Source organism: Silene latifolia, chromosome Y (assembly GCF_048544455.1).
Source record: "Silene latifolia isolate original U9 population chromosome Y, ASM4854445v1, whole genome shotgun sequence".
In the NCBI taxonomy this organism is placed as follows: Eukaryota; Viridiplantae; Streptophyta; class Magnoliopsida; order Caryophyllales; family Caryophyllaceae; genus Silene; species Silene latifolia.
In genome coordinates this window covers 455,329,151-455,349,160 of record NC_133538.1, presented here as the reverse complement: position 1 = coordinate 455,349,160, position 20,010 = coordinate 455,329,151, and the positions used below count along the sequence as shown (strand labels likewise).

General features: G+C 39.2%; 1 non-coding gene across 1 annotated transcript; it reads left to right on the top strand.

The window, feature by feature from the left end:
• The first annotated feature begins 14,087 nt into the window (after positions 1 to 14,087).
• On the top strand, positions 14,088 to 14,194 carry LOC141635871 (small nucleolar RNA R71). The gene has a single exon (XR_012540526.1). It is a non-coding gene; the product is annotated as a small nucleolar RNA R71 (small nucleolar RNA).
• The last annotated feature ends 5,816 nt before the right edge of the window (positions 14,195 to 20,010 follow it).

The window sequence follows — 20,010 nt, the reverse complement described above, 5'->3', positions numbered from 1 at the left end:
AGGCTATGTGGTGTTCATATTATAATGAATATTTCAGGATGATTGGATGCTTGGGGACGTAAATTAGCTTTACATACATATGGGAATGAGAAGTTAGTGCGTACATTAGTGTTAGTGTGTAATCTTGCTTGATATTTGATCAAAGCGTCGAGATAATGAAATGAACAATATTTTATTCTGGCATCATGTGATAACAAGTTTTCGTATTGTGTTTCATTCGTCGATTCCTTTTACCTTGAACTGTTTTACGATGAGCTTTGGAAATTTGGCAACTTTCATTGTACGAAGTATATTTTATGGATTAATTGTATTGTGTTTTTGTTATCGTTTTCTTTGACCATGACTCGTGGGTGAGTAGCTTAAAGTCTTGTACTTTAAGTGTTGAGCAGTTCCTTTAATGGAATATTTGACAATATCGATATTAGAATTGAGATGGAAATTGGTTATTGGTATTGAGTTATGAGCTATGGGGCCTTTGAGCCGAGTTATGTTTACGGTCCAGAGTGACCATGGTTTTGAAACGGTTTTGTCGTAGATTTAATCGTTATAATTCGTTAATTTGTCGTATTCTTAGTTAGTTAATTTAATTCCCGAGTTATTTAAAATATTTAGAGATGGGTTTTGAGTCGGGTTTGTTAAAATGGAAAAGCTGCTATATCGGGAAAGTTTCCATTTAAGAAAACTTTCCATTTTTAAGAAGTTTCTATTTTTAGTAATTTTCTATTTTGGGAACGGGAATAGTTTAAGTAATTGTTTATCATTTCTTTATCTTCAGAGGGCGAATTTGTTGTGGAATATTATTGAGCATCTGTCCATTTGACTGCGGTACTGAGGTAGGGAAATACACTTGACTTATTATCGTTGATGTTGAATTGTGTTGACTTGTTTGTGTTTCATATGACCAAACTGTGAATGCTGACTTGATTCGTGGTTGTTGATTTACGTTATGATTCATATCTTTGGAAGGTGATTGATTTGAATTGATCGTATTGAGTATGTTATCACAACATTTGGTAACCGGCATGATTTTATGAATGATCAGTTCAATAATATATATATTGTGTTGCATTAATTTCTTTTGAGCATTCATATGCATTGGAGATGGAGGATGTTGTGGTGATGTGGTGTGGTGAAGATGATGTTGTGATAAGGCCCGGGCGGGTTCTCGCAGACTTGCCCTGGTGTCCTCAACATGAGTCGGGCGGACGGCTACGGTCGATATATAGTCTACCGGGGATCGGTATGGCTGGGCGTTCCGGGTTATGAGATATGAGTTGAGATGGAGGTGGAGGTGACGGAGGAGCATGCATACCATATTTTGTTGTTTCATTGTATTCCCTACTCAACCTCGTGGTTGACCCTGTGTATTCTTGAACACCTGTGACGATCCAAATATTGGGGAGCAGACTTGACAGGTTTAAGAGATAGGATGGGAGCTTGATGGGCGTGCGACACTGGATCAGAAGACTTAGTAGCTAGATCATCATTTAGAAGACTTTCACTTTTATTTATGTTAGTTCTTTGTTATTTTGATGTAAAAGAGGTTTTGTAATAATTAAGTTAAAGTAATTATATAATTTGGCTGGGAGTTTAATTTGTTATTCACTACCTCGAGAAACCGAGATGGTAACCGTCCGGTTTATTAGGGAATGTCTTGCTAAAGGCTCCTTCATAAATCGGGGTGTTACACTACTGCAAATATCTTTGCCTTTCTTGCCATTCCTCAAATGGAGAGGACTTGGCCTCTTGGTTGTGGGGCTAGTCACATCCCTCGTTGCCTGAAGACTTAAGGTACTGCTAGAGTGCCCAAGCCCTCAAAAATTGCCAGTGCTTCTACTTCAGGCAGTAAGTCCATTTTGTTCTCTTTTTGGTTTTAGTTTTCTTTCTATTTTGGCTTTTTCATGATAGCCTGTCTTTATTGCTAATATAGTATCTCGTGTTATAGCAACTAGGTCATCTACTCGCCTTGCCAGATTTGGTATGGCTGATCTTTCTGCCAGGGTGGCCAAGGTCAAGGAGGAGAGTTCCCAGGGAGGTGGTGATACTGGGCCTGTCATTGATTTAACTGAGTTTCCTGCTACTCCCAAGGTCTCTACTACTCCTGTTGCCCCTGCTGAAACAAGTTCAGCAGCCTAGAAGAGGAAAGTGGAAGAAATTGATCCGTTTGCCCAAGTTAAGGAAGTGCGAGCCAGGGTAGATAATGTGGATGCTGCCAGGGTGAAAATTATGGATTATGCTACTTGCAAATCTGATGTTATGCTCCCCCTTGATCCTATTGAGACTGCTACCCAGGTAGTTGCTTCAGTAGATCATTCTGTCAGCCTTTTGGCAATTGCCTTGGCTGTTGTGAGAGGGGTATATAGTTTTTATTATTATTTTTTTTATTATTATTATTGTTTTTTTTAAAAACGCAAACTTTTATTAATCAATCAATCAAAAGTTTAGAGGAAATTGGTGGGTAGCCGAGATACAATCTGGGCGCCCACCCCCTTAGCAATAGCAAAGCTAAGTCTAGTGAAATGTATCTATCTTTTATTTAGAGGTTTTTTATTTTTATAACATAATATTTATACTATTTCTGTTTCTGTTCAGGGTGCTGCAGCATGTCTCCATAATGCTTATCAGGCTACTTCGTTGGTGGCCAGGATTGATCTTATGAGATCTGATTATGATAAGTCAAGTCCGAATCGGATTTTGCTTGAGATGATCCGGCGCAGGACCGCTAATTTTGAAGGTACATCTTTGAGAGGGATGCTGCCAAGGCTGAGGCAAGCTCAAGCAAACAACTTCTGTAAGAGGCACTAGACAGGAATGAGGAGCTTACCCTGGAGAGGGACGATTTGGAGTTCAAGCTTGATGATGCTTCCCTGTATTTCTATATCAAGGGGAAAGTGGCTGCTATGTCAGAGCCTCTAGAGGCCAGGGCAAACTAGAACCCTGAAGCTGAGATGGTCTTTGCTGCCTCTAAATATCCTGACTTGCATAATATGGGCAATGAACTGGAGGTCGATTCTCTAGGGGAGCAGGATGTTGATGCTGAGGTTAATCAGGCTAAGAGTGGAAGTGCTGGTACTGTCTCCAAAGGGGAGCAGTAATTTTAAATTTCTTTGATGGTATTGGCCCATCCAGGGGGGATGTCCCTGGACAAACAATTTTATTTTCTTGTTTGTAGGTGGATCAGGGAGGTTATACATGGCCTTGACAAATATTTTGGTGCCTTTGCCCCAGGAGGTAAGGGATTTATGATGGTAATGGCCTTTATTGGCTTATTTTGCTTATTTCCTGATTCTTTGTTGCTTTTGATTTTCTTTGAGCCTTGTTCCTCCAGTCCTGTCAGCCTGTTAAATTTTTGACCCTGTTAACCTGTCTTGCGATTAAAGCCGTCGTTAGTCGTTCAACCACATATAGTTTTTGCCATAGTGGTTGAAGGGGTGGGAAAACCAGCCTGTTAGGAGGGCTTATGTCCCCTACCTGACTGGAGGGCTTGGTATTCGGCCTGTCAGGAAGGCATTTAGACTGATGGTCGGGATAAAACGCCCTTGCACCGTCTTGCTGCGTCCAGCCGGTTGTAGATGTGTGCAGCAAATTAGTCAGGTCAGGCAATTAGTTCATGCATGATTGGTCCTGCTATTTACCGTATCCGGTGATGGTTACCAACTCGTTAGGCATAGTGAAGTGTAAAAGTTTTTTTTTAAAAAGTACGTAAATGAGAGGTCTAATGTATAGTAGAGTAGCCCTCAATCCCGAATATTTATGCATATAAACATTTATCATGTATAATTGTTCAGGATTCAAAAATAAGAGAAATTGGGTTAGTTGCATATATAGACATGGATTGCACATAGGACATGTGAAACACGTAATTTTCAAGATAGCACGTCAGGTTGAATCACTGATAGCAAAGATATAGTTTTTACCTGGTTCAGGCTTGACATGGAATTTATACATGGAATAGTTTCAAATGTGTTACATTCCAAGATCTTGGTATCATTTCTCCTTCTAATGTTTCGAGCTTGTATGCTCCTTGTCCGACGATTGAGTCAATTAAGTAAGGGCCTTCCCACGTAGGGGCTAGCTTGCCTGCTGATTTTTCCTTCTTATTTGGAAAAACTTTTCGTAGGACAAGGTCTCCTTCCCTGAAGACTCTAATCCTAACGCTTTTGTTGTAAGTTCTGGCTACTGCTTGTTGATATGATACCATCCTGATTTTGGCAGCGTCTTTTAGTTCTTCTGCTGGGACCAGGTTATCTTGTATTAGGCTGCTGTTTACTTCGACATTGTTCAGGCTATACCTTGATGTTGGTACCCGGAGCTCTGCAGGGATGACAGCCTCACAGCCATACGCCAAAGAATAAGGTGTTTGGCCTGTTGATGTCTTCGGAGTTGTCTTGTCTGCCCATAGCACTAATGGAAGTTCTTCAGCCCATCTACCTCGTCTTCTCTTCAGTTTCTTCTTTAAGCAGCTTATGACTAACTTGTTGCTAGATTCAGCCTGACCATTAGCTTTTGGATATCCAGGGGTCGATGTGACCAGGTTAATGTTCCACTCTTGGCAAAATGCTTTAGTCTTTTTCCCCACAAATTGGGTTCCGTTGTCAAATACTATCTCTGATGGGACTGCATATCTGCAAATGATATTTGCCCTGATGAAGGATATTACTTCTTTCTCAGTTACCTGCCTGAAAGAGTCAGCTTTGATCCATTTAGAAAAGTAGACGGTCGTGGCCAACATAAATACTTTCTGTTCTGGAGCTATAGGTAGTTTCCCCACAATATCCATGTCCCACTTCATGAATGGCCAGGGTGCAGAAATTGAGTGAAGAAGTTCAGATGGCTGATGTATTATTGGTGCATGAACTTGACAGGCTCCGTATTTTGAACAGTATTCGAAGCAATCAGCCCTCAGTGTCGGCCAGTAGTAGCCTGTCCTGAGTACTTTACTTTCCAGGCTTTTTCCTCATTTATGGTTGCCACAATGTCCATCGTGAATTTCTTGGAGTACTTGTTTAGCTTCATCAGGATCTAAGCATCTCAGGTATGGTCCAGCCTGCGATCTCTTGAATAAAATGTTATTGATGATAGAATAGGTTGAAGCTCTGATTTTAAAAGCCCTTGCTTCATGTCTGCTCTGAGGAAATATTCCTTGGAGGAACCAATCATAATAAGGTTTGGTCCAAGAATTATTGTTTTGATTGACAAGGTTGACTTGTTCAGTTTTACTGATAACCGGCTCTAATAAATGAACAATTGGTATTTTATCAAAAATTGCAGGAGTAAAATTTGAACCTAGGCTGGCCAAAGCATCAGCCTGGGTGTTCAGGTCTCTTGGTATTTGGTCTATATCAAATAAAGCAAATTTAGCGGTAAGGCTTTTTCCATGTTCTAAATACGAAATCATTTTTGCATCCTTAGCCGTATAAATTCCCTTTATTTGATTAGCAATTAAAAGTGAATCAGTTTTTACCTTTAGGTTTTGAACACCGAGGTCTAGACATACCTTTAAGCCTGCTATCAGGGCTTCATATTCTGCTTTATTGTTGGTAGCTTTGAACTCACAGCTTACAGCCTGAGCTATTACGTCTCCCTGTGGCGATTTAAGCACTAATCCTAACCATGTCCCCCTGGCATTGGATGCCCTATCTATGAACAGAGTCCATTCTTGGTCTGGGGTTTTATTTCTAATTGGTTAACTTCTTTTTTTAGGTCAGGTTCTAGGTTAGGGCTAAAATCAGCCACAAAGTCTGCTAAGGCCTGCGATTTGATCGCTGTCTTGGGTTCAAAGGTAATATCATATGTACTGAGCTGAACTGACCACTTGGCCATCCTACCTGACAATTCAGGCTTGCGTAGGACAGATTTTATGGGTAAGTTGGTCCTGACTATGATGGGGTGACACTCAAAATAAGGACGTAATTTAGCACATGACATAATTAAGGCTAAAACATATTTTTCAAGTAATCCATACCTCATTTCAGTATCTAGCAGTATTTTACTTACATAATAGATGACATGTTCTCGACCTTCTTGTTCCTTTACCAGGATCGCACTTTATTGTGTGTCGTGTGAGATAGATATATCGACATAGGTTCTCCTTTCTCCTGGTTTAGCCCGGTAAAGGTGGAGATGACAGTACGATTTTAAGTCCGAAAGGTCGCTTCAAGCTCGGTGTCCAATGGAACTATTTATTTTTTACGAGCAGAGTTGTAAAATGTTTTACACCTTTCGGAGGATCTTGATATGAACCGATTCGGGCGGCTACCCTACTGTCAATTTCGAATATCTTTGTGAGACTTGGGTGATTGAAGTTCCAGGATGGCTTTTATCTGTTCAGGGCTGGCCTCTATGCCTCTTTTTGTCACCATATATCCAAGGAACTTACCTGCAGAGACTCCGAAGTGGCACTTTGTAGCGCTGAGTTTCATGTTGTATTTTTCCAATATTTGGAATGCTATTTCCAAATGCTTCACATGATCTTCAGCATTTTTAGATTTTACTACCATGTCGTCTATATAGACTTCCATGATATCACTTATTTGATCCTTGAACATCATGTTGACCAGGCGCTGGTACGTTGCCCCTGCATTCTTCATGCCGAAAGGCATGGCTGTGTAACCGTATATGCCTCGTTCTGTAATGAATGCAGTACTTTCCTGGTAAGCAAGGTGCATTTTTATTTGATTGAATCCACTGGAGGCATCCATGAAAGTCAGCATCTCATGCCCTGCTGTGGCATCTACCATAGCATCAATATGTGGTGGGGGAAATGGATCCTTAGGGCAAGCCTTATTCAGGTTAGTGTAATCTACACAAACTCTCCATTTACCATTCTTTTTCTGCACAACAACCACGTTAGCTAACCATTCAGGGTACATTACTTCCCTAATAATTCCTGTATCCAGAAGTTTTTCTACTTCCTTGTTAATTATCGCTTTTCTTTCAGGTGCAAATTTTCGTCTTTTCTGATGCACAGGCTTAAAAGATTGATCAATGTTAAGTTTATGCGTAATTATATCATCACTAATTCCAGTCATATCAAAACGAGACCAAGCAAACCAAGATGACTTATTTTTAAGAAATTTTACCAGTTCTGGCCTGACACAATCTGGGGCGTCAGATCCTACTAGAACATACCTGTCAGGATACTCGGGGTCTAGGATTACCTGATCTGTTTCCATCATGGATGGTGCCATATAAGTGCTCCTGACAGGGTACAATAATTGTTATGCAAGAGACTTACCTGCCATGGAAGGCTTCAAGGCTGCTGTATAGCATTCTTGGGCTGCTTTGTGTTCTCCTTTGATTGTGGCTATGCCCCAATCTGTTGGAACCTTGATGCACTGATGATAGGTTGATGGTACAGCCTTAACATTATGGATCCAGGTGTTAGTTATTTAGACTAAATAAATACTCATCTTATGATATCAAAATTACATATTAACTTTGTTTAGTCTAAATCTACATGCATGCAAAAGAAAATACAAGAGAATGGTTTTAAACCATCTTAAGACATAAGTTCCTTACATTGGTATAAGGCAAAATATGGGCACTACAAAGGTCTCCTACCTTTGTAGTTCTTGAGCTATGAAATTATGGATGATCCTTCAAGAACACCAATTACCAATATAGGTAATCTCCTTTGGTGGCACCCAAAATTATCCCAAATGACTACTAAAATACTAACTAGGTAATTTTTAGTAGTAACCTTGTATTATGTAATATTATACACTAATAATATTATATCATGTATATTATTATATGTGAATTATATTTTATTTTATGATCAACTATTAATCAAGTTTTGAAGAGGAAGATGAAGAAAAATGGATGTTTTTTTTTTCTTCAAAAATCCGGCCAAGAGAGGTTCAAGGGTTTTTTTTTCCTTCAATTTTTCATCCCATGCAAGTGTGTAATTAGGGGATATTTATAGTTCTATCAAATGTAAACAATTGATAGGAACATCCCATGTGATTAACCCACCAAATGTTGACAAAAAAATGGTCTTTTAAGACCTTTTGTAATTCGGTTAAATGGACCTTATTTAGTCCATTTCGATTTTCGACATTTGTCCCACAAATGCTTATAAGTCTTATATTTAATTATCTTACATAATTAAATATTAATTTAATTATTTAACGGTTAAATAATACAAATTAACCACTAATGACTACTTAACTATTAAGTAATCATGAGACCATTTTATCAACATACAATGTGTCAATACTACCCAATTTAGCTAATTTTACAACCTCTTGTAAATTAAATAGCTAATAACCTTCACCTCAAAACTTATATACACAACTCGTATTAATTAACTATTAATTAATAAATTTATTAATTAATTATCAAATAATTAAACAATAAATCCCCTTGGCCCGAGTTCGTAACTCGTCATCAAATAATATATTCACATGACTTGTTAAAAGTCAATTAATACAAGGATTTAATTAATTTGTATCTCATACAAATAATTAGATTTTTTCCATTTGGGCATCATCCTATAGGTGTGACCTAAAGGGATCAGCTGATCACCGCCGTCACACGACAGTAATGTCAAACTCTAGTCAGCCAATCATTACCGATTAACGATGACCAGCTGACAAATTAAATAAATAAATCCCTGATATTCCTTTTACGAGTTTTATTATGTAAACGCACTTATTGTGGAGGACACTACTCCAACACCAGGGTCTGCCCAGAATCGCATTGTAGGATGACAAGCAATCCAGAACTCCAAATTTCTCATAGGATGAGACTCCTTCAACATAAGTTGGAAGATGGATTTCTCCCAATGTGCTTCTGGTTTCTCCACTGAATCCTACCAAAACGCTGAATTTCTTGGTGATTTGATCTTCACCAATATTCATGGCTTTCAGTACATCAAACATGATCAGGTTCACTAAGCTCCCTCCATCCACTAGGATCCTCCTCACTGCAGCGGTTCCAATCTGCATAGAAATTACCAGGTCATCATGATGAACATCAAGAATTCCTACCAGGTCACAATCACTTAAAGTGATTGTCGGGACATGATCCGGTTTGCAAGGTGATGTAGTCCTTGGCGTCCTGGCTATCTTTTTTTCTGCTAAACTGGTCAGGCCACAAATTTCTGATTCACCGGATATGAATTTTACTTCATAGATTTGGGGTGGTGGAGGAATGTGCGGTCCTGTTTATGCTCCTTGTTCTCTTTGCCCTGGTCTGCGTTTCTGTCTTTCGTCTTGATCGGGTCCTTTAGAAATTTATATTTCAACAGGTAGGCCACTTCTTTTCTCAGGGTGAAGTAATCATCCGTCGTATGTCCAATGTCCATGTGGAATTCGCACCATTTGGAGTTGTTTCTCCTAGGGTTGGGATTTTCCACCTTCCTGGGCCATCTGACTACTGATCCCATGTTGTCAAGCCTTTGGATCAATCCTGCAATATCAACACTGAAGTTATGCTCAGAAATAGGCGGGAAAACTTTAGCCTTACCTTGATATTCATGTGCCAGGTTGACTTCTGAATGGTCTGGCCTGGAATATGGAGTAGGTCTGTAATTGTTTCCTTTGTTGCTCTTCCTATTGCTCTTTTCATAGTCCTTTGATCCATTGGATGATCCGACTTTGTAGCTTTTGTCTTCTTCAAGCCTGATATACGCAAGGGTCTTAGCCTGGACATCTTCGAAGGTATGGCAGGGATACTTAGTGAGTTCATTGTATAGATCACTATAAGGTAGTAACCCCTGCCTGAATGCCTCTACTGCTGTTCCAACGTCACATCTGGGAATAGACACTTTCTCCTTGTTGAACCTGGCAAGGAATACCCTGAGGGTCTCCTCTGGCTTCTGTGTAATCCTGTAAAGTTCACTGGACCGCTTCTCCTACTCTCTGCTACTGACAAACTGCTGGTTGAAGTTGTTGATCAGGTTAGCAAAAGAATGGATGCTCCCAGTTGGCAGGTTGATGTACCATTGCAGAGCAGGTCCGGTCAGGGTTGTTCCAAACCCCTTGCACATGCAGACTTGTCTAAATTCACTAGGGATAGATGCAGCTAACATTTTCTGTTTATAGAGAGCTACATGATTCTGTGGATCTGTGGTTCCATCATAAATTTTCATAGACGGAATCACAAATTTTTTAGGCAGATCCACTTTTGCTATTTCCTCTATAAAAGGTGAATCAGCATAACTATCAGGGGCAACCACCTCCAAAGTTGCAGGAACTCCAGGTATCTTTTCGAATTTTTTATTCAGCTTCTTGATTTCTTGGACTACTGCCATCATGATAGTTGCTGCAGATTCATCAGGTTTTTCATTGTTATTATTTGGCTCACCATCGCCATCAACATTGATAAATTTAGAGCCACTTGGACTCCCAAAGCTGGAGAAATCAATGTTTTTGATAATTGATGTAAATGGTGTTCCTGGCTGGAATCTAGAGCCTGCTCCTTGGGTTTTTTCCAATTTTTGTTTCAGAGGCGACTCAGACTCTCTTAACTGGAGGATTTCAGCCTCAATTTGGGCTACTTTGTCTTTCAAGCTCTCCAACTCAGCTATTTGTTGGAGGGCTGCATTTAGTTGTTCTTCGATGGTAGGCTCGGCCATTTTTTGTAGGTTATTTGGATTTTTGTAAGATAAGGAAAAAAGGTTTTAAAGAGCTAGATACCCCACGGTGGGCGCCAATTGTTTCATATGGATTTTGCGCAAAGCGAAATCAGGTCAGGGTAGGTCTAGGCAGGGTTAACTAGCTCGAACTTATCCGTGAATATGTAGGGCAGGGTACGAAATAAGAAAAATAAAGCAAAATAAATAAGTAAAAATAAGACAAGGAATTTGTACGTGGAAAACCCTTAAATGGGAAAAAACCACGGGCACCAAGCAAGGAGAGGATTTCACTATATTATTGAGTAATAAGCACAATTGAATGTAAAATAGCTCAAGTATTGTATGAGAGAATTGTATGTTAGAGTATGTGTTGTATTGCGTTGTGTCCTTCGCAAATGATTTCTAAGTGCTTCTTATATAGTCATGCTGAACGGCTGCTTAATCTTGTAATTAATGCTGAATATTCTGTCTTAATTATCCGCCTTAATGCTCATTATTACTCCTTTAATTGCTGTCCTTTATTGCTAAATCTTTTCCATTAATGCTCCAATTATTGCGCGAATATTGTTTATAATATAGTCATCTGGTCAAATATCGTCCTGATATTTTGACCGTTGTCCTCTCCATGGCTTGGCGCCTGTCTTCTTGCATCCTGGTAGCTTGAGGTCTTGACACCCTGATGGCTAGGTCGGGGTAGGATATCATCCTGGGATATCTGCGAATTTCCAGGCCTAACAATGGGTATGTGAAAAAACCCGGAATAATCGTCAAGAAAGCAAAAATACTCATGGTTTGTAAGTCTCTCGAGCATTTGGTCAATGAATGGTAAGGGGAAATGATCTTTGATTGAGGCGGAATTAAGCTTCCTATAATCAATACACATTCTCCATCCCGTGACCGGTCGGGTGGAGATGAGTTCACCATCCTCATTCTCAATCATGGTCATACCGCCTTTTTTGGGGATGATTTGAACCGGGCTAACCCAATCGCTCCCGGAGATGGAGTAGATAATTCCGGCCTCAAGCAACTTATCAACTTCTTTCCTTACCACCTCCTTCAATTTTTCATTTAACCTTCTCATAGTTTGGGCGGAAGGAGTGAATCCATCCTCAAGTGTGATGCGGTGTATGCACACTCGGCGATCGATTCCCGTGAGGTCATCAAGGCTATACCCAATGGCTTTCTTGTTTTCCTTAAGAACTTTCAAGAGTTTTTCTTTTTGCGAAGCCAATAAGTCCGCATTGATGATCACGGGGAAGGAGTGTGCCTCATCGAGATAGGCAGAAGGGGGTAAAGGTTTGAGATCTACCTTAGGAGGGTTTGGACCCTCAAATTCATCCAAGATAGGTGGTAGAGCTTTATGATCTTCCTCCAAATGCTCCCCCGAGCACTTGTCCTTAGCTTCTTCAATAACTTCTTCCAACATATCTATAGAGTAGACACTTTCAAACATAGGTTGTGACATGGCTCCGGTCAAAGAGAATTCAACTACATTCCCTCCCACCTTGAAGGTGAGTTTCCCCTCCTTGACACTAATATTAACATCTCCGGTTGCTAGGAAAGGTCTTCCTAGTATGATTGGTGTTTGTTGATCCTCCGGGATGTCAAGTACAACGAAATCTGCCAGGATATAGAAGTTGCCAACCTTGACCGGCACGTCCTCAATCACACCTATCGGTCTTTGGACCGATCTATCGGCAAGTTGCAATGTCATGGAGGTGGGAATCATGTCATGTAACCCAACTTTCCTCGCAATGGGATGAGGTAAAATGCTAAAACTAGCACCAAGATCACAAAGTGCCCTTTGAATGCTCACATTACCCACCGTGCATGGGATAGAAAAACTACCCGGATCTTGTAATTTCTCCGGTATGGGATTGAGTAAGATTGTACTACATTCTCCTCTAAGAGAGATTAGACCATCTCCTCCAATGCTTCTTTTCTTGGTCAACACATCCTTCAAGAATTTTGTGTAGAGCGGCATTTGTGTCACTACCTCGGTGAAAGGCAATGAAACTTCAAGCTTCTTCAACATGTCCAAGAATTTGGAGAACTTCCTCTCCTCATTCATGACTCTACTTCTATTAGGAAATGGGATTGGAGGGTTAATGGTCTTTTCGGGAGTTGAGGCTTGTTTGGTGTTAGCTACTTCATTTGTTTCTTTTCCTTTCCCTTGGTCTCTTTCAACCACTCTTTCTTGGTCTCTTTCAACCACTATTTCCTCTAAAACAAAATTATCATCATCCTCAACATAGTCACTCACCTTCCCCTTCTTAGTGTTGTCCATTCTACTTGATGGTGAGGGAGGTGAAATCTCCTCCCCATCTCTCATGACATCTCTCTTTCTCTTTGATTCATAATCCTTATAAGGGTCCTCCAAGTCTTTCCCACTCCTCAAGGTTACCACATGAGCTTTTTGGTGTGGTGGTGGTCCATCCCTAGAATTAGAGCCTTGAGGAGGCAATGAGTGAGGAGCCCTTTGTGAAGAAGAAGGATTTTGGTTGGCCATATATGAGTCAAATGTCCTTTGATGTGCTTGGACATTTGAAAGTTCGGTCTTCAAACTCTTGAATTGATTGTCAACCTTGGCATCCATTTACCTTAACAATTTATCAAGAGAAGAGGTGGGGTTGGGTGGTTCCATGTATTGTTGTTGATTTTGTGGAGGTTGGTAGGAATTTTTTTTTTTGTTGATACCCTTGTTGGTATCCTTGTTGTTGGTTGAATGGTTGTTGAGATTGTTGGTTTGATTGGTAGCCTTGTTGTTGGTATGGAGGGTTTGGGTTTTGATTTTGGTAGTTATCTCTTTGATGGGGTGGGACATAGTTGGGATTGTCATGTTGCCTTTGGCCTCGGTAGTTGGAGCCTTGGCCTTGGTTTTGATTGTATTGCCTAGAATTATCGGGCTTTGGGTGGAGGCATGTATTGAGGTTGTTGATACTTGGGGTCCAATGGTTGCCCCGCATATGAGAGTTTTGGGTCTTGGTTAGGGAAGGCGCGGTAGAAGGACTCATGACGTTGGTAGGAGACCCTCGGTACAGCTTGCCCTTGGAGAGCAAAGCACTCTTGTTGATCATCTTGAGGAATAGATGATCAATACTCAATAGTGTGCCCCACACCGCCACAATAATCGCAAAACATTTAAGGAGGATAGTGCCTGGGTGGAGACCTAGGTTCTTGGACGTAATAAACCTTGGAATGGCTAGGTCCACCGTCATTGGCATGCTTCGAGTCTCCATGCTTCTTTGCCAATTTGAATTCTTCAAATTCCTTTGTCAAAGTATCCAATTTTGCCTTGTACTCCATCTCTATCTTGGAAGGTCCTTCACTTTTGTAGTCCACGTCTCTAGCATAACTACTCTACATCTCGGAAATGTTTTGAATCATTTCCGTGATTTGAGCGTTATTCATTCCATCAAAATTTCCACCGGACGCCGCCACGATCATATCCCGGAACCTTTGCTCAACAGTTTGGAAAAAAGTTTGGGTGGTCATCCATTTTGGGATGCCATGATGTGGACAAGATGATAGGAGGTCTCTAAAACGCTCCTAAGCTTCACTTAGAGTTTCCATTGGTCTTTATTTGAAATTTTAAATCTCATGACGAATTCTTGCGGTCTTGGAAGGTGGGTAGAACTTATTGATGAAGGCCTTGGATAGAGCTTCCCAAGTAGTGAGCGTGCCCATCTCATGGGAATTTAACCATTTCTTAGCGTTATCCTTTAAAGTGATGGGGAAGAGCATCAAGAGAATTTCCTCCTCCGTTACACCGTTATGCTTAATGGAACCCGCTTTCTCTTTGAAGGGTCTAAGATGTTGGTGCGCATCTTCATTCTTCATCCCATGGAAAGTGTCTTGTTGCAAGTAGTTGATTACATGATGTCGGAGTTCAAATGTATTGGGAGCAAGAGCTCCATAGATGATAGCTGAACATGCACGATTGGGGTCCGGTCTATTGTAATAGCCCATTGGTTGGTCCAACATGTCTTCGTTTATGAGATTGTTTCGTGGAGATTCGGTTTTGTTTGTATGGTTAGAATGTTGTGAATAAGTTGGTGAATTTTGTGGTGAATCAACGGGAGAGTTTTGAGGTGGAGAGTTATGTAGAATGTGAAGTAGTGATAGGGTGGAGGAAGAGGGTGGTTGGTCTAAGTTATCAATTGTGGAATTTTGGGTAATTGGTGGGTTAAGAGTTGGTGGAGATCTTCGAATTGCCGAAAGAGCTAATCTTCTTCTTGCCTGGAGTGTCCTCTCGATCTTGTGATCAAGTGGGAGAAGAGGTTCGATATACCACCTATTCATACACTTAACAAAAGATCAAATAGTCCTAATGCAAGAGTTATACTAGGACAGGGGGAGAAAACAAACAAGCAAGCAACAAATAAAAGAACTAAGCCTAGATGAAAAGAACTAATCCTATCCAATATTGTCGTCCCCGGTAATGGCGCCAAAAACTTGTTATGAGTTTTATTTATACTCCTCTCGCAAGTGAACGATTGCTCGTTGTAATATGCAAAAGGGTTGAACCCAAAGAGCGGAAATTGTGGCACTAGGATTACTTGTTTACTAGCTAGTTTAGTTCGATCTAAAAAAAGGGTGGTTTGAGTTCTAAACTAATGATTAAATATAAACTAAATCAAGTAGGAATTAAACAACGATTAAGATGGTTTAAAGTAATGATTAAGAAAGACTAGGATGGCCGGGTTCACCCAAGTAGTATGGAGAGGGGAAATAGGCATGGACTAATGGTTATCTAGGTTATTACAACATGTAGATTCTAACCTCTCGATGTAAATTCTACACTTGAGCCAAAATTAACCAACTTACTCATTCAATTAATCTAACTCAAAACTTGTTATCAAACCCTAGTTACTACTCAAGTTACTCACTCAAATAGTGGATAGATTGTTAGAAGAATTATCATTTGGACAATTCTACAAACACCTTGTGTGCATAACAAGTAGTAAATGTAAATAACCCAAGAATTACCATTAATCCATGCCAAAGGCCTCTCCTTAACACTGCAAGGGATCCCCCTACATCCTAGTAAGGCACTACTCACACATGCTCATGATGACATAAACAAAAGGTGAAGAATTTAGCATAAAACAAGCAAGGGAAAACATGTTTGCAAATTCTACTAACTAAACGATTCAATATGTAAACAAATGAAAGATGAACAACAATAGAGAAGAGATTATACCAATAATGAAGACAAAGTTGCAACCTTTGATTAAATAGAAGAATAATCTTCACCAATCTCCAATTAACAACCCAATACTAAATGTAAACAATTGAATAATACTAATTCTAAGCTAATATAAGAAGTAATTAATGATTGGTTAAGGAAAGATTAAAGTTTTAATTAAGGGTTTGCATAAGACTAAGGAAATAATTTTAGATCTAGAATATGTTGTAAAAATGATTAAGGGAGGGGGTATTTATAGGTTGCACCACAATTAGGGTGAAATTACAATTGGGCTTCAAAATGCGGAAGAGTACTCCCAGCCGGTGGGCCGGCTGCCGGTGCTTGGCCCGGGTGGGAGTTCGCTGGAAGGGAAATAGTGAATTCGAAGTCATCACGTATCCTTGGCTAGTGGGCCGGCTGCCGGTGCTCCACCGGCTGGGAGTTCATTGACTTCTCCTCCTCTTGATTGACTTTTAAGCTTCATCTTGCACTCCCAGCCGGGTGGCCGACTGCCGGTGGCCTGACCGGCTGGGAGTTCCCTGTAACTTTCTTGATTTCTTCCTTTCCTCTTGTTCTCCCAGCCGAGTGGACGGCTACCGGTGGCCTGACCGGCTGGGAGTTCGCTGTAACTTTCACCCAAAATTGTTTGCTAAGTATGTTGGGGGAGTCCCAGTCGGCCTACCGGATGGGAGCTCATCTCAGCATATCTTCCTCCTTCTTTCCTACTTAGTCTATCAAACCGTCTCCTTTGCTCCGATTCCTCCATCTCCGCCTCAAATCCTACAAGAGGGGCATAATTGAAGGAAATCTGATTTTGAATATCACATATTTTGGTTTGAAGTTTTAGTCATAAAAACTTAAAGATCTTATGTATGCAAAACTAGAAAAATATAAGGAAAAATCGTTTCATACCATATGAATATTTCGGCCATTATGGGCACCAACAAGATCTCCTACTTGTTAATTCTTGAGCTATAATGAATATTAGAATGATCCTCCAAAATCCCAAAGTAGAGATTCTCCTCTTGATTGCACCCAAGATTATCCCTTATCCCCACTAAATAATATTAGCTAGATATTAGTTTAGTAGTTTACCTTAAAATTGATTATTAACACTCATATATTACATTAATAATTTTAGTAATCTTTCATGAACAATTTGAATCAAAAATATCATGTTTTGTTGAAGAAAAGGATGAACATGTGAGAGAAGATGATATTTTTGCATGTGTATGAATACAAGTAAAATAAGAGAATAAAATTCTCTCTCTCTTCTTACAAAACCGGTGGAGGAGTATATTAAGACCATTGCATGGTCTTTTCTTTTACTTTTGTTCTTATTAAGTAAAGTAGGTGTAAGACTACCCTACATTATAGGTAATCATAGTGTTTTATTTATCCATTAAACAAAACACCCACTCACCCATACTACCTCCAATATTTCGGTCCATGTACCATAAAATGGACTACCATTTTATTTTGTCAATTTGTCATTTGTCACACAATATGACACATGTAGTATGCTACATGTTATTAATTAATTTTAATGCACATTTATCACATAAATATTGGTTTATAAATTAATTAAATTACATTTAACAAATTGACTTGTGATACTTGATCACATAAATGAAATGGGTCATTTAATTATTATTCACAACATCTTGTAATTATAATTAACCATTCATCATCATCTCTATTGTTTCACAAATAATAAACAATTTTAGTAATAAAATATTTCAATTACTTAAATAAATCTTATTTAATCCCATCAATAAGATATCAATATTCTCTCTCACAAATGTATTGTTCAATTTTAAGGAATTGATCAACTTGTATCGTCATACAATTAATCAACTTTACAGATAAGGGAATCATCCTTTAGGTGTGACCTTAAGGGATCAACTGACCACCACCGTCCCACGACAGTAACGTCAAACTCTAGCAAGCCAATCGTTACCGATTAATGTTGATCAGTTGACTATAAAATGAATCATCCCTTACGTATTCTTAAAATGAGATTTAAACATGTGATCAATATGATCGACAATTGTGATCGCATTATTCCAACAATCTCCCACTTGTCATCGACAAGTGTGTATCACCAATTCTCTTGTCCTATTACTATCTCCCACTCAATGCAAGGTGTCTTTCGGGTCGTACTTGCAAGTGATCATATCGAGGGTGGTTTCCTCGATCTGGAGAATAACTGATTGACCGGAATTTATCTACCATAGATACCTTCCGAGCGTGGCCACGCATTTCCAATTCATTACTTCTCGGGTGGCCCTGAGATATTGTTTTAACCCTGACAAAGGGGTGGACAATTCCTATCGCACTATTCCCTTCGACTAGCCACAGCCATCATAACCCAAAATATGCCCATTTGACCCCATTTACGAAGGTCATAGTAACATAAATCAAAGTTAATCTGAAACTGTGCCATCTTAGGCGAACAGTCTTTAGTCAAAAGAATCGACTCATTTGAATATTATAGTAGCTCTCGCCACGACCAGGCTTTATAAATTTGCCAGAACTCTATAAGCGGTCACCGCCCGACAAAGTGTTCCTAACAGTCTGCCTATGTGATCGACTAGTCATCTCACATGACTCTATGGCACTTGAACTTGCCATCAATCGCATCACACTCTAGTCACTTCGAGACGTCACCTCATACAAGTGACTATGGGCGAATACCATGTTAATCCGGGTTCACTTTAACGGGGTTCAATATTGTCTCTACAACCCGTTTGGATGTAACAAGGTATAAAAGAGGTTTTCAGATTTTAAAAAGTCGAACGACAAATGTGATTATCACATATGAATAGTCAATACCTGATTACTATTTCATATTCTATAATCTAATTTGATCTTGTATGTAGTTATTAATCTCAATCCAATTGAAATGACATGACTCATCATGTTAAGCCTATGAAAAGGCTTTGGTTAGTAGGTTTTATCAACTTCTTGTACCTAACACAACCTTACTACATATTCGTTTTCTTTTGTAATGTATACATTTGCATTACAAAACTTCCTGATTACATGTCTAGATCCAATCTAGACATAGGCCCTCTAGCCTTAGAATAGCTCTCACTGTTTTCACAGTGTGCGGGACTCATCCTTCTTGCACATCTCATGATTGCAAGTGTACTCAATTTCCGTTGTAAATATCTCTCATTGTTCTTTATTGCCTAGAACGATTCTAGCAAATCCATTTCTTAAATAACATAGCCACAATGGTATCTTAACCATCCTAATGTGTTTTGATTATGGTTTTGTCGGAAACCATGCGCAATCTCAATTGTCAATTGTCATTTGTGTAACACCCTTACACAAAATTGCATCAAAAACACTTTGCATTACATCCTTAATGCTTCTGCAAGCACTTAAGGGTAATCTTTATGGCTTACATGGTAACTATTACTTAAATTCGATTTGAAACAATTCATCATACTCAAAGTATATGAAGTGTTATACATCATTTCCTATTTTATTGATTCGGCAGCGGAAGCAAATGGAATCAATCAAATATGTTCAACTCGATTGAACTAATCATGAATCTTATCAACATAAGACTTCCTTTTTTACGCTAATAACATGTAGATTTATCTCCATAAATCCGGATATTAAATATGTACTATATTTCTCCAAAGTCTTAAATCATTCGCAATGATCAATATGTCATCCACATATAAGACTACTAAAATTTTCGTAACTCCCACTAAACTTCATGTATAAACACAACTTCTCGACTTATCGGGAAAATTTTTATACCATGATCCAATCATTGATTCCAACTCATTGATGTCCTACTTAAGACCCTCTCTTAAGTTTCACATTATCTTAGGATTGCAAGAATCTACAAAACTCAAGACATGTATTGAATACATTCCTTCTAATTGAAGAAGTGGGTTTTAGATTCACTTGCTATATGCATATCATCATAATGAAACACAATCCCTAAGAAGATCCAAATAGATTTAAGCATTTCAACTAGTGCAAAACCCTTTGCTACCAATCAAGCTTTGATATCTAACAATTCACTTGGAATTTATTTCGGATTTTCATGGCTCTAAGCTTTGTATTGAGTTGTGACTTAAACACTCTCATGTAAGTCATATGTTCATTACTTTCCAGAAGTAATCAACTTAAATCAAACAATTTATTTGTAAGTTGTTAGCTCTTTACTTTCTTAAAAGTAACATGAATTCATCATCTTCAACAAGTGATGACTTTA